Raw genomic sequence first — 15,468 nt, 5'->3', positions numbered from 1 at the left:
CACACCAACAAAAGAAATGTGGAGCAGTCCTGTACAAAGGCTGATGAACAGACGAACCAGGACCTCACTTCCAATTTCTGAGAAGCTCCAAAAACAAGAGGTGCAGAAAGGCATGGGAGGTCAACTTAGATCAACTAAAAGCAGACAGGCATACTATTATAACAGAGGTGCCAAAGACCTACCGCCACTGAGAGTTGGAGACACAGTGAGGGTGAGGTCAACATCAGATAGACATCAGACATGCCAGTAAGCAGGAGTAACTGGGCAATCCTCACAACCTCGATCATGTGAAGTGATGACCGAGGAGGGTGCGAGGTACAGGAGAAACAGAAGACATCTGAGAAAGACGGATGAAACGGCTTGTCAGACGGAAGCAGATGTTGGGATATCAGAGGTTTTGCCACAGGCCCAGGAGAATGAACACATGGCAGATCGACAGAAGGCCTCCAGAGAACAGCGGGTGACAACCAGATCGGGGAGAGAAGTTCATCAACCCAAGTACCTCATGGATTACGTACAAGAGCAAAGAATACTGTGTCGTGGGTTGTGGTAAAGTGTAGTATATCATACTGTAGTAATGTGTAGTGTATCATTTTGTTGTATCCACTGAATAATCCAAAGGGAACAATTGGGGCAGAAGTATGTTGTTGTCGGGGTGGAGTAGTGAATACGAACTTATTATTTGGTAAATGCATATGGGTCTCAGTACAGTGAACATATTGGAACAAATTATGAAAGGAGGGATGTAACAGGTATAGCGCCAGGGGGCGCTAGAGAGCGAGTGCGGGTGTCGGGGCGGAGCGAGCTCAATGTTGTCGAGGAATGCGAACCGAGGAATAAAGGTTGCTCGTGTATGTGAACCCGAACAAGTTGTACATGAGTCTTCTATCCAGCAAGACGAGGAATGTTACACTAATAGGGGCCCAAAATTATTCCTTCAGTTATTTTTGTTTCATATGATTGTTTGTGACGATGAAACAACGTGTGCAGTTATATTTTGTGTCTCCCTCCAAGCCATTCAGGGCGATTCCCTGGCATACTATTGCCGTGGGCAGTAAACACCCTCCCTCGTGAAATAAACTACTGTGGGAACAACTTACATTATGATAATTGAGGTGATGCCATAATGACGGAAATTAACACAGGAATGTTGGCCAAATCCCAACCAGATAAAATGAGTTTGTAAACAAATCTGTTCACCTATACCATAAGAGAGCTGTGTGTGTAAATGTACGTTTGTGTGTGTGTGTGTGTGTGTGTGTGTGTGTGTGTGTGTGTGTGTGTGTGTGTGTGTGTGTGTGTTTGTGAAATATTAAATTTTCCTTATTGGGTGTAGAAAGGGAGTGTTTTTGGCACCTACAAAAAATAAAAATAACAACAAATTGATTTCTTCCAAAGACCAACAACAGGATTAGAACATCACCAGGTAACTCTGGATACTCCTGCTCCCACAGGAATAAATGAATAACACTCCAATTTCCCTTAACCATGGCATGCGTTTGGTCTGACAAAAATACAGAAACCTCCTTAGCTATAGGTTGATATGGGAAAAAAATTTGAAGGGGCCCGACACTTGGTATTGCCCCGGGGCCTATTCTGGCTCTCGGCGGCCCTGCACGCACCACATAACTTTGCATCTTTCAGCGCATACACCTTAGGGCTCACCTGTTGTGGAGCATCAATGAACAACACAAGACCTCCGACATTTATTTTCAGGGCTAAGCACCACACCTCACAACTGCACGACAGCACACCTCTCACTTGCACCAAGCATCCACCTGCAGTGACACCTCGTTGCGCCCTACGGGGCCAAGCCTGTTTACATGAAGGTGAGCAAGGGGTCCCAAACACACACAGACTTCTTCCTTTATCTTCCCTTTTCTGTCTAATTGCCAGGGATGAACATGGTGCCGAACTGTATTTTGTTTAAAGATGGTTATACAAGGGGTTTCATTGAATGCTACGGATAGGACCGTTTATGCGACACTGCATTCTCTTGTAAATACGTGCCTGTTTAATACAAGACTTGTTGTTTCCAAACCTGCTCGATTGTCTCTTTCCTTCATTAGTTCTCCGCAGCTTACAATAAATGGAAGGATGGTTGTACCCCACTGATTCACTACGCTAGTCAAGCCGGCATCCCGGATTGTGCATCCGCCGCATGTAATGAATAGATAAAGGTGGGAGCCGAGAGCATAGTCCCTATCTGAGGTAACTAATTAGTCACCGGGAAAGTAAAGTCCAGTTAGCCACAGGGACTCTGCCAGATATTAAATCACCTTAGATGGCATCCGTGGTTGCTTAGGAACCCGTCAGGTCAGAGTTGTCCACGAGTGGTCGGCTTCAGGGTCTTACGGCAGGAAGCAGTAACCACCAGGAAGCAGAAGCAGAAGAGAGGCCACCCGTAACCAGGCAATGTACCCGTAACAGATTTTTGTTCATCCCCTGGTGATGTTTCTGCACCTCCTCCACAATGTTCTCATCACCATACACTCAAACACGACTTCCACACCACCTCATTACCACTCCCACACCACCTCAAGACCACCTCAACACCCAACACCTTCTCAGTGATAAGTACATGAACTGATTAATTTAACTAATGTGGTGTTCCTTGAGAGCAGTCATTATGGGAGAAATGGCCTCCTCAAAGCTCCTTGTGTTGGTTGACTATTGTTGGTATTATTCTGATACAATATTGCACAAATTAGTGGGATATTTTCACAATCACAAGGGATATTTTCTCTTACTTACACGTCACGTGCAACGTCACCACAACACTTGTTCTTCTTATCATGTGTGGTAAACTTTTGCCTAGGTTGAGAAAGATTGAAAAGTCAGTTTCTTGTACATTTGGCCTGGTAGATATATCCAAAAACAAGTTTAAAAAGTCAAGAGGAGGAAAATAAAATTATTTACTTCAGACGCTTCCACCAACTGATTTTCTTTGCCTTGGTTGATGAAGCCTCGTTCATCTGTGGTTCCCTGCAAAAGAATAGAACTCTTAATTCACAATTGAGTACAAATGGGCTAAACCGGATTTCTATACATACTCCATTTCAACAAATGACAGAATAATATCCCCTCCAGTAAACATCACGTTAAATAAAATAATGTGGGAAAAGGTGCATAAAAGAAAACATAAAAAAACCCAGGATTTGATCAAGACGGACGGACGGATGGGCAAGTGAATGTGCAATCGATGCGTTTCAGATTTGGAAAAGACCCCGCAGAGTTACGTCCAACACATAAAACAAGTCAAGTGAATCCACTTGGATTCCGCCCAGGTTGGCACATGGAAATTATGATGTAGCATAATTATCATCTCGGGTCAAGATTTGAAATTATGCCATGGTTTTTGTAAAATTGCTACTAGTATTCACATTATGTACTTTCACCAAAACATACATCATCATAGAAACATACATAGAATTTGGGTCCTCTGGGTCATTTGGGTCCTCTGGGTCATTTGGGTCCTCTGGGTCATTTGGGTCCTCTGGGTCATTTGGGTCCTCTGGGTCATTTGGGTCCTCTGGGTCATTTGGGTCCTCTGGGTCATTTGGGTCCTCTGGGTCCTCTGGGTCCTCTGGGTCCTCTGGGTCCTCTGGGTCCTCTGGGTCCTCTGGGTCATTTGGGTCATTTGGGTCATCTGGGTCATTTGGGTCATCTGGGTCATTTGGGTCCTCTGGGTCATTTGGGTCCTCTGGGTCATTTGGGTCCTCTGGGTCATTTGGGTCCTCTGGGTCATTTGGGTCCTCTGGGTCATTTGGGTCCTCTGGGTCATTTGGGTCCTCTGGGTCATTTGGGTCCTCTGGGTCATTTGGGTCCTCTGGGTCATTTGGGTCATTTGGGTCCTCTGGGTCATTTGGGTCCTCTGGGTCATTTGGGTCCTCTGGGTCATTTGGGTCCTCTGGGTCATTTGGGTCCTCTGGGTCATTTGGGTCCTCTGGGTCATTTGGGTCCTCTGGGTCATTTGGGTCCTCTGGGTCCTCTGGGTCCTCTGGGTCATTTGGGTCCTCTGGGTCATTTGGGTCCTCTGGGTCCTCTGGGTCCTCTGGGTCCTCTGGGTCATTTGGGTCCTCTGGGTCATTTGGGTCCTCTGGGTCATTTGGGTCCTCTGGGTCATTTGGGTCCTCTGGGTCATTTGGGTCCTCTGGGTCATTTGGGTCCTCTGGGTCATTTGGGTCCTCTGGGTCATTTGGGTCCTCTGGGTCATTTGGGTCCTCTGGGTCATTTGGGTCCTCTGGGTCATCTGGGTCATTTGGGTCCTCTGGGTCATTTGGGTCCTCTGGGTCATTTGGGTCCTCTGGGTCATTTGGGTCCTTTGGGTCCTCTGGGTCATTTGGGTCCTCTGGGTCATTTGGGTCCTCTGGGTCATTTGGGTCCTCTGGGTCATTTGGGTCCTCTGGGTCATTTGGGTCCTCTGGGTCATTTGGGTCCTCTGGGTCATTTGGGTCCTCTGGGTCATTTGGGTCATTTGGGTCCTCTGGGTCCTCTGGGTCATTTGGGTCCTCTGGGTCATTTGGGTCCTCTGGGTCATTTGGGTCCTCTGGGTCATTTGGGTCCTCTGGGTCATTTGGGTCCTCTGGGTCATTTGGGTCCTCTGGGTCATTTGGGTCCTCTGGGTCATTTGGGTCCTCTGGGTCATTTGGGTCCTCTGGGTCATTTGGGTCATTTGGGTCCTCTGGGTCATTTGGGTCCTCTGGGTCATTTGGGTCCTCTGGGTCATTTGGGTCCTCTGGGTCATTTGGGTCCTCTGGGTCATTTGGGTCCTCTGGGTCATCTGGGTCCTCTGGGTCATTTGGGTCCTCTGGGTCATTTGGGTCCTCTGGGTCATTTGGGTCCTCTGGGTCATTTGGGTCCTCTGGGTCATTTGGGTCCTCTGGGTCATTTGGGTCCTCTGGGTCATTTGGGTCCTCTGGGTCATTTGGGTCCTCTGGGTCATTTGGGTCCTCTGGGTCATTTGGGTCCTCTGGGTCATTTGGGTCCTCTGGGTCATTTGGGTCCTCTGGGTCATTTGGGTCCTCTGGGTCATTTGGGTCCTCTGGGTCATTTGGGTCCTCTGGGTCATTTGGGTCCTCTGGGTCATTTGGGTCCTCTGGGTCATTTGGGTCCTCTGGGTCATTTGGGTCCTCTGGGTCATTTGGGTCCTCTGGGTCATTTGGGTCCTCTGGGTCATTTGGGTCCTCTGGGTCATTTGGGTCCTCTGGGTCCTCTGGGTCCTCTGGGTCCTCTGGGTCCTCTGGGTCCTCTGGGTCATTTGGGTCCTCTGGGTCATTTGGGTCCTCTGGGTCATTTGGGTCCTCTGGGTCATTTGGGTCCTCTGGGTCATTTGGGTCCTCTGGGTCATTTGGGTCCTCTGGGTCATTTGGGTCCTCTGGGTCATTTGGGTCCTCTGGGTCATTTGGGTCCTCTGGGTCATTTGGGTCCTCTGGGTCATTTGGGTCATTTGGGTCCTCTGGGTCATTTGGGTCCTCTGGGTCATTTGGGTCCTCTGGGTCATTTGGGTCCTCTGGGTCATTTGGGTCATTTGGGTCCTCTGGGTCATTTGGGTCCTCTGGGTCCTCTGGGTCATTTGGGTCCTCTGGGTCATTTGGGTCCTCTGGGTCCTCTGGGTCCTCTGGGTCATTTGGGTCCTCTGGGTCATTTGGGTCATTTGGGTCCTCTGGGTCATTTGGGTCCTCTGGGTCATTTGGGTCCTCTGGGTCATTTGGGTCCTCTGGGTCATTTGGGTCCTCTGGGTCATTTGGGTCCTCTGGGTCATTTGGGTCCTCTGGGTCATTTGGGTCATTTGGGTCATTTGGGTCCTCTGGGTCATTTGGGTCCTCTGGGTCATTTGGGTCCTCTGGGTCATTTGGGTCCTCTGGGTCATTTGGGTCCTCTGGGTCATTTGGGTCCTATATTCCTATCCTATAACATATATATCTCCTATAACCTATCCTATAAATATAGATTTGATGACGTCATGTTTACACATCTGAGCGACAGAAATGAGCGACAGAAATGGGTGACAGAAACTAGCTTCACTTTTGAGCGCCCGAAATTCCCAGGCAAACGCTAGTGCAGCGGCATAGCAAAAATTTAAGAAGAATTGTGCATTTTGTGATGGAAGCACCAAATTTGGCACAATGATAGAATGTTATATTTAGAACATTTTCAGATATGGAACCACTTTGAAATTCACCCAAGGTCGCCGCCATATTGGATTTCAAAATGGCGGCTTTAAAAATCTGTAACCCTTAGGGGGGGTGGCGGAAACAAATCCTACAGGCACAATTATTGCCCCATTCACCCTATATCTTTTCTAACATCAGTAGACACATTACAGCGGCGATTCTGAGCTCAAGGGAACATCTAGGGGTCTGGGGAGTGAAAAATTTGAAAATTTCGGCCAAAAATACCCCTAAAAGAGGTCATTTGGTGTCAAATTTCAGGGGGGGTCGTGTATTGTCCTGTAGATAAAACATGCTGGTCCGTTGATTAACCCCTAATTAAACGACTTTTTTGTTTGTTTGCTCCATCCAGGTTTCAATCATGTCGAAGCAGTTCAAGTTAGTTCATGTTACCAAGCATGTAACTTCAACGCCAAAGACGCCACTGGACTGGGAACTCTGTGTTCTGTGTCAAGTTGATATAGGAGAGTCCCTACAGTGTCCTGCTGTCACGAAAAGAACTGATGCAGGTGCTGGATACAAGACACTTGAAGACAATCTATCAGCATTCAATAAACTAGGCAAGCTGCCACAAGACGTGGACTTGCAACGACTGGATGAAGGCCAAGGGATAGCTGCCACTCTAGCTGCCCACCAAGCCAAGTAGCACAAGTCATGCAGGGTGAAATATAACACTACCAAGCTACAGGTATTGTCATCATCGGGGGTGTCTCAAATGTCAAGACTGTGGAGGACCTTCCACGGTATTACACAGATGTACAACCAGTTAGTTCACTTGCCAAAAGCCACCCTGTACCAGCTGGAACCCAGGCGTCGCTGCAGAGGAATCCTGCACAAGCTGAACTGGATAAAGAGAAGAGGTGGCTCCAGACTGTGAAGGATGCATGTGACAGTGGTGACACACAGAATCCAGGAAACATTTCTTGGGCTGCACATCACGCAGAGAACCAATCGGCCAAGGATACTAGTATCACAGTCACACCCACTGCCTTGCTTCCCCTCTTCCATGACCAAGCCCACTCAGTGGCAATGATCCGCCATGCCATGGATGTCGTGAAAGCAGCGATCAATGAGCTAAACCCTGGACAGATACCCGTCGTCACACTGGACCAACCACTTTATGCGATCGCCAAGCAGGTGCAATGGAACTGGCCAGACACACATGGTGAAGATCTCTTTGTGGTCATGCTGGGTGGTCTACACACAGAGATGGCAGCTTTGAAGACAGCAGGAGACTGGCTGCAAGACAGCGGTTGGACACAGGCATTGGTTCAGGCAGAGATAGCAACAGCTGGCACAGCAGACTCCTTCTTGCGTGCAGCTCACGTCAGCCGTACAAGACGCGCCCACCAAGTAACTGTTGCTGCCCTACACATACTGCAGCATCGTGCATATGACATATACAACGAAAGAGCAACTGCAAGAGATGAGGAACCATTGGAGTTCGAGGCATGGTGTGACCAGAGAGCAGTGGCATGTCCACAGTTTCAGTACTGGGCCACTGTACTTAACCTGGAGCTCTGTATACTCCTCTACATACGTTCACTGAGAGAGTCCAACTTCACGCTGTACATGGACACCCTACCAGAGCTAGCTGCATGGTTCGCTGCATTGGGCCATATCCACTATGCTCACTGGTTACCAGTCCACATCAGGGACATGGTTGGCATTGCAGTGAAACACCCAGATGTTGCTGCCAAGTTCCATGCGGGGCACTTCACATCCAAGAAGACTAGGCATGCTTTCTCCGCCATCTCCCTAGACCAGGCTCATGAACAAAACAATGCCACGGTCAAAGGCGATGGCGGGGCAGTGGGCCTAACTGAAAATCCAAGTGCCCTTCGACGGTGGATGGTGGCTGGCCCCGAAGTTGCTCGGGTCATCACAGAATTTGAGACCTCACAGCAACTGCGCCAAAGGGGAGAGCACACCCACCACCATGAGCAAACCGACAGTGTGCAGAAGAAGTTCGTCCAAGATGTCCGTGCACTGACAACAGTCATCGAAGAGATGGGCAGCCCCTTTGAAGAAGAAAGCACAGATTTGCTGGTCCTGGGCACACTGGAGATCTTGGGCCCAGCTGTTGTAGATACTGTGCGTACAGCTTTACAGATTGGGAGAGATCAGTTCCATTCATTTGAGAAGGAACGTCTGGCAGACAGATCCAAGCCACTCAATGATGTCATCAAACGCAACAAACTCCCGTTGTTTTCATCCATCAAGGTCAAAGCTGCCCAGAAGAGCAAACAACAAGTAGCCTCTGCAAAGAGTGATTCAGAGCTCTTCTCCAGACTATACATCGCATGCCAAACCAGAGATGGGGGTCTCGAGCAGTTCTTCAAACATGAGAACAGCGCACATCCGCCAGCACTCTCGCAAAATGGACAGCTCCGCTTTGGTTCCAAAGCTGACTTGTTGCAGCCCTTAGAACAGCTTGTCGAAACAAAGTCGGACCCACCACAAGTATCTTCTGTGATCCTCGATGGAGCTGTAATAGTTCAAATGCTGAGCCCAGGCCAGACCAAAACATTTCTTGACTATGCCACAAAAGTATTCGTTCCATACATTATGTCACAGCTTCAACATCGATCTCGTCTCGATCTAGTGTGGGACCGCTATGCAAAGTCAGGCAGCCTGAAGGCAACTGCAAGGACCAACAGAGGCAAGGGAATACGCAGACGTGTCACTGGCTCTGCCCTCCTACCAGGCAACTGGCACAGTTTCCTCCGTGTCGACGAGAACAAGGAGGAACTCTTCAGCTTTCTGTCTAAGCAGGTCACGGAGTCCATCGATGTGCCAGACAAACAGCTGATTGCTACTGACGGTGAACAGGTAATGTGCATGATGTATGTTAGTGTGTGTTAGTGAAAGTGTGTGTATGTGTCTGGGTGGTGAGAGTGGGTGCGTGCCTGCTTGTGTGTTTGAGAGTGTGTGTACAATCTTCTGTGGTTTCAGTACATATTATACAATGTATTATTGATTTATGCTGTTGTCGAGTAAATTCTTACCCACATATGTGTATTCTTTTCATCTATCTATAATTCCAGTAATCTCTGTGTGTATGTATGTATGTATGTATGTATGTATGTATGTATGTATGTATGTATGTATGTTTGTCTGTGACCGCTGTTTCTCGACAACCACGGGTCCGATATACTTGAAACTTGCCAGGTATATTGCTGGGGACCCGAGGATGTGCCTTTTCAAGGTTTCATATTAATCGGAGAAGTAGTTACGGAGCTATGTCCAAAAAACGATTCAACCAATCAGAGAGCAGCGAGCTATCACGTGTGCCGAACGTGGCGAACAGACTCTGCCTCGGACGGCACATTTGAGAGCGTATTCATTTATTTCACGTTGGCAAACTATGTTGCCGCTATGTTGGCGTTAAACGATGTTTTAAAACTAATTAAAACTAATTTGCGATTCTTTCGCTTTCCTGCGCGTTTGTGCATGCTATGGCGATTTCTTTACCAAACTCCGCAAGCCGTTCGCTTTGGACCAAACCATTTCATGTAAATAGAGGGGGGGGGGGGGGGGGGATTGTCACCGTACTCGCAAGCCGTTCGCTTTGGACCAAACCATTTCATGTAAATAGAGGGGGGGGATATAATTTTAGATATAGATATATACACAAAGAATTAAGTTAAGCACCCCCCCCGTTTTTTTACAACCTCGCACATTACAAGTTTGTTGTCGTCAAAACAGTGTAATATACCCATGATATTGCTATATTTTCTGGAGAAGTGATATTATGGTCACATAAAAACATAACAATCATGCCGTTTTCAATATTTTATTCTGAATAATTTAAGGTGAAATTTTTTGGGAATTTTAGGCATATTTTCACCTCAATTTAAGTATGGAGCTATAGGTCCATCACGGACAGTGTGGATGACGTTTATGTTTTCTAACGTACAGTCATTGTTCTGAGAAGACCTCTAGCGATCTTTGCGTCAATAACGTGTGTAGGACCCACGTGATCGGATCACTGACTCAACCAATCACTTTTTTTCACTTTGATCACTCAATTTCATCAATGGATAATTGCTAATGTCATACCAATCATTATTTGATCTCACATACCTTAGAATATATGCCAATGTATACATATACACAAAGAATATATATTAGGGGGTGCTTACCTTAATTCGTTGTGTAGGGGTGCTTAACTTAATTCTTTGTGTATAGTACGGGCATGCCCTAGTATAATTTAATTTTGATTATATAATCCCGATTTGTATTATCTATTCGGAAGAATATTTTGTATTGTATATATAATCTTTAGCTGTCCACGGTACACTCCCTCAAATTGTTAAGAAAGGCCTATTGGCCATAGTGTTCTTGAATTGCTTTTTTCTTTCCTGGCATCTTGGGGGAGTGTACACGAACAGGCTACTGTTATACAGCCTTGGCATTTAATATGGAATATTTTTTTCTCTTGACTTTGGTGTACTTTCTGAACTCGGTATATCGATCTGGTGAGTTTCTTTTATGCTTCGGTGATTTCTTTGTTGAAAGAACCATGTCACTGATTGTCTGTCGCAGCAAGAAGTCAATAACAGGATTATATCACAGGTGGCGTGACAAAATGTACGGACAGGTACATTTGACGATTGGCTTCACAATCGGGTATATAAGGGTTGTTGTGTTCGGTATTAGTGGAAAACAACTGCTGCACATCTACAAAAGTTATTGCCGCTTCCCCTGGAGATGGTCCGTCAACTCGACAATGCTGTTTGTCATTTAGTGGTGGCTTTACGAAATTCCGGCATGAAACAGCGTGCTATTGCTTGACAGTATGGCATCACTCAAGGTCAGGTGTCAAAGATCCTGAAACGAAATGCTCAGAGGGGTGTCCCTACTCCATTACCGAGGCCAGGACGTCCCCGCAGAACCACAAGGAGGGATGATCGCCAGCTGCACCGGTTAGTCCGCAATGGCCGTACCAAGACAGCTAATCGGCTTAGGGCTGAGTGGCAGCAACTGACAAATGTGCCTGTATCCAGAAGGCTAGTCAACCAACGACTGGTTCAAGCAGGCTATCGTGCCAGGCGTCCCCTGAGAAAGCCACGTCTGACCAGGCAACACCGCCAGCGCCGATTCCAGTGGGCCAGAGAGCACCGTCAATGGCAGCCAGGACACTGGAATCACGTGATCTTCAGTGACGAGTCTAGATTTCTGGTCTATCGTCAAGATGGTCGCGCCCGAGTGCACAGACAAGTGCATGAAGCCTACAACGAAGATTGTATAGTGCCAAGAGTCCAAGCTGGAGGTGGTGGGGTGACCGTTTGGGCTGCTTTTCATGCAGGGGGAAAAACTGACCTGGTTGTTCTGAATGGAAACCTGAACCAGTTCAAGCACAGGGCCATTCTGGAAGAAACATTGCTTCCATTTGTTCGTGCAGCCTTCCGAGGAAACTTTGTCTTCCAAGATGACAATGCACGGCCTCATCGTGCTCGCATGATCCAACACTTTCTTGCTGATCGTGGTGTAGAGCATATGGAGTGGCCTGCCATGTCCCTGGATATGAATCCGATAGAGAACTTGTGGGCAGAATTAACGCGTCAAATCGACAACCTGGACCAGCAGCTTACCTCTGTGCATGAATTGCAGCAGGCTATTGTCACTGCATGGCAAGCGATTCCTGTCCAAACCTTGGCAAATCTCATGAACAGCATGCCTCAATGTGTACGTGCTCTCCTGAATGCTCGTGGGGGTTACACGAAGTACTGAACTGTAATTTTACTGTCCGTAATCCCAGTCGTAATTTAACTTTTGTTTTTGTTAAAAAATTTTTTTGGCTAATGTGCAAAATAAAGAGATACTTCTGGAAAACGCACAAAAGTTTAACACAGCACTGTCCATGAAGTGAGTTCGATATCAGTTCACATCACTTTCAAGGATCAATTTATTTGCTTCAAAATGTCAAATGTGGTTTTTGTTTCTTTTAAAGGTCACATTAACAAAATCTAGAATAATTTCAACATAATTCCAATGAACTTTTGGTTCTAAGTCATCTTGAAAAGTAAGTTCACCCCCACAAAAAAAATATTCCATATTAAATGCCAAGTCTGTATGTGCAATGTCATATTGTATGATTTCATGTGTTTGATGCCAAGTAAATAACAATAATAATAATAATAATAATAATAATAATAATTGCCCTGTATTGATGTACTTGAAATAATGTACTGAAATAAATTAATAAATGTTATGCAGATTCATGTCAGGTTTTATTCGTGACCACCTACACCAAAGGAATTCACATTTAATTTACATCACGGTATTGTTCATGCTTACACCAACAGGTCATTGCTGTACCACCATGTGCAGACACAGCCGCTTTGGCCCCGTGCAATCACGAGGAAGCAGACACGCGCATGATGCTCCACGCAGCAGCTGCTATGAAATCTGGACACCGCAGAGTACTCATCCGCACCGTGGACACAGATGTGGTGGTTCTCGCTGTGTGGATGGCCCAGGAGCTTAATGAGGTAGTGGACGAACTCTGGTTAGCGTTTGGAACCGGAAAGAACTTCTGCTACATAGCAGCACACGAGCTGTCTGCTACCCTGGGACCAGACAAAGCCAAGGCACTGCCAATCTTCCATGCAATCACAGGGTGTGATACCGTCTCGAGCTTTGCAGGTCATGGCAAGAAAACAGCATGGGCAGTATGGGAAACTTTTCCAGAAGTGACCAATGCATTCCTGGACCTGGCATCTGCACCAAGTGAGATCTCTGAGGATACACTGGCAACCCTGGAGAGATACATAGTGCTTCTGTACGACCGCACATGCACATGTTCTGAGGTGAATCTGGCAAGAAAGAAACTCTTTGCAAAGAAATCTCGATCCATTGAAGCAATACCTCCAACACAGGCCGCCCTAGTACAACACGTGAAGAGAGCAACTTACCAGGGTGGACATTGTTGGGGACAGTCTCTTGTCCCACACTGCTATCTCCCATCACCATGCGACTGGGGGTGGGTGGACAATGACGGACAGTTCGATCCTCTGTGGACAACACTACCAGAAGCTGCCAAATCCTGCCATGAACTCATCTGTTGTGGGTGCGAAAAAGGTTGCAGTGGGAGATGCAAGTGCAAGAAAGCGGCTCTGAAATGCACAGCACTGTGTGCCTGTGATGGTGACTGCTCACATTGAGTTGGAACTGTGACACTTGGCATGACTTGATGCAATACGCTCGCTAGTTCTCTTGCTGAACGTGTGTATACAATGTACGTAATATGGGATTATCAGTTGCTTATGTGCATTAAAACATATTTCAATACAACCATTCAATTCATTGACCTCAGAAATGTACATCTAGACACCAGAATCAAGTATCTAGCTGGCATAGAACCAGAGATATCGGTCAGCAGATTTTCGGAAGCCGCCATCTTGGAATCCAATATGGCGTCAGTAAATCAATTTCCGCCATCTTGAAATCCAATATGGCGTCAGTAAATCAACTTCTAAGTAGAACCATTCAATTCCTTGACCTCAAGTTTGTACATCCAGACACTAAAATCAAGGCTGTAGCTGGTATAGAACCAGAAATATTTGTAATTAAAGATTTTTAAGCCGCCATTTTGAAATCCAATATGGCGGCCACATTGGGGTGAATTCCAAAGTGGTTACATATCTGAAAATGTTCTCCATATAATATTCTATCATTCTGCCAAATTTGGTGCTTCCATCACAAAATGCACAATTGGTTTGCTATGCCGCTGCACTATATAACGCACCAGGTTTACAACCTGTGCGTTAATAACCCTGGAGTTCAGATATTTCCACAGTGATTACTTCGTAAGGTTACCCATCCTCGTACCAGGGGAAAGGGAGATAGGTTGTGATTGTGGTTGGAACCTTCCCCATTGTTCTCTTCCTCATTCCCAATCTTTCATTTTTCCTCTCCATATTCGAAGGTCACTTCCAAACTCGAATTTACCGACACCTGTACTTGAACTGACCGCCATTTTCAAGCACCGATTCTCAAACCCTTATTTCCCAACATCCGGTTTGGAATCCCCGTTCTCAAACACACCCTCTCAAATCACATCACCTCACCATTGTTTCCACTCCTCAAATCCTGGTCACGCAAAAGGCAAAGGCACACAGAACAGTCAATTATCTCATCCCAGTAAGACTGACATCTTACATGTCTTTCGCACACGCACCACATAACCTTGCATCTTTCAGCACGCACACCTAATCATCACATTTGATTGGTCGACATTATTACACCTCAAGGGTAATATTTTGTCCAAGTACTGCTAATGCTAAACTAGAGCTTTTTTGAAAATGGAGGGTCAAAAAGGCCATTTGTGTTCTGCAGTGTTCAAATATTTAATCGATTTAAAATAAAAGTTTTGAAGAGAAACTATTTTTTTTCGGAACTTTACTGTCATTGATATTTTACACCACCTTATTTAACACGTTTAATTCGTTATTTGTGCCTGGTGTTTGTGTTTTTTTATGACGTCACTAAAACAAGAAGTTTAATGTTTGGAATGATTTTCAATTTCATTCTCCTGTCAGACAGGCAGACAGACTAAACCAATTACCTTACTCCTGTGTGCGCTCGGGAGGACATTCCGTACCAATTTCAGAGCCAAACTACTGTTAGTTCTCACGAGTCAACCCCGTAGTTCTCATCCTTTTTTAAATGCTGAATGAAAAGTGAGGAAACATTTGGGTACATTTGGGTAATTCGTCGGACCCCGAACATGCGGGTCCGACGAATTACCCAAATGTACTCAAATGTAAGTGAGTTTACCCAAATGAAAGCACAATGTACCCAAATGTAAGACGTACTACGTAAAGGAAGGTTATTTTACGCGGTAAAACGTTACGGTGCGCTTCTTGACGTCCAAGAAAACCAATGCGAACAGAATTTTACAAATTTTACCGGCCCGATCGGTGGCAGCCATTTTAGGTCAGGGGGACATAACTCGGTATACATCTGCAGGATTAATGAATCCGTGCTGAAGCGACCAAGGTGGCGGTAAGTCTACCCACATAGGTTGATCCTAGACATTAGTGAAGTATAAATATTTGATGAAAGTTACACCCAACTTTCTTATTATTTGTATCGGAATGATGTGGAATATTTACCCAAAATGAAAATCAAAAAAAATGACGATTTACGCAAATGAACGGCAACGAGCAAAGATTTACCCAAATGAAGATCATCTCACACGGAACAAGTCACACAACGTGAAGTAAATATAAATATTTTACCCTAACCCTAACAACCCTAACCCTACCAGACCCTACCAGACCCTACC

At 46.0% G+C, this 15,468-nt stretch overlaps 1 long non-coding RNA gene across 1 annotated transcript in view; it reads right to left on the bottom strand.

Moving 5' to 3' along the window:
* The window catches only part of LOC137424020 (uncharacterized), a 36,507-nt gene extending 33,624 nt beyond the window's left edge, over positions 1-2,883 (bottom strand). Inside the window, exon 1 of the long non-coding RNA XR_013622726.1 lies at positions 2,755-2,883. This is a non-coding gene — a long non-coding RNA (uncharacterized LOC137424020). The remainder of the gene's footprint in view (positions 1-2,754) is intronic.
* Positions 2,884-15,468: the final 12,585 nt, after the last annotated feature.

The sequence above is a fragment of the Myxine glutinosa genome, chromosome 3, assembly GCF_964187855.1.
Source record: "Myxine glutinosa chromosome 3, kmMyxGlut1.1, whole genome shotgun sequence".
Taxonomy (NCBI): Eukaryota; Metazoa; Chordata; class Myxini; order Myxiniformes; family Myxinidae; genus Myxine; species Myxine glutinosa.
Note: the sequence above shows the minus strand (reverse complement) of the source record. Positions and strands in the feature narration are given on the sequence as shown.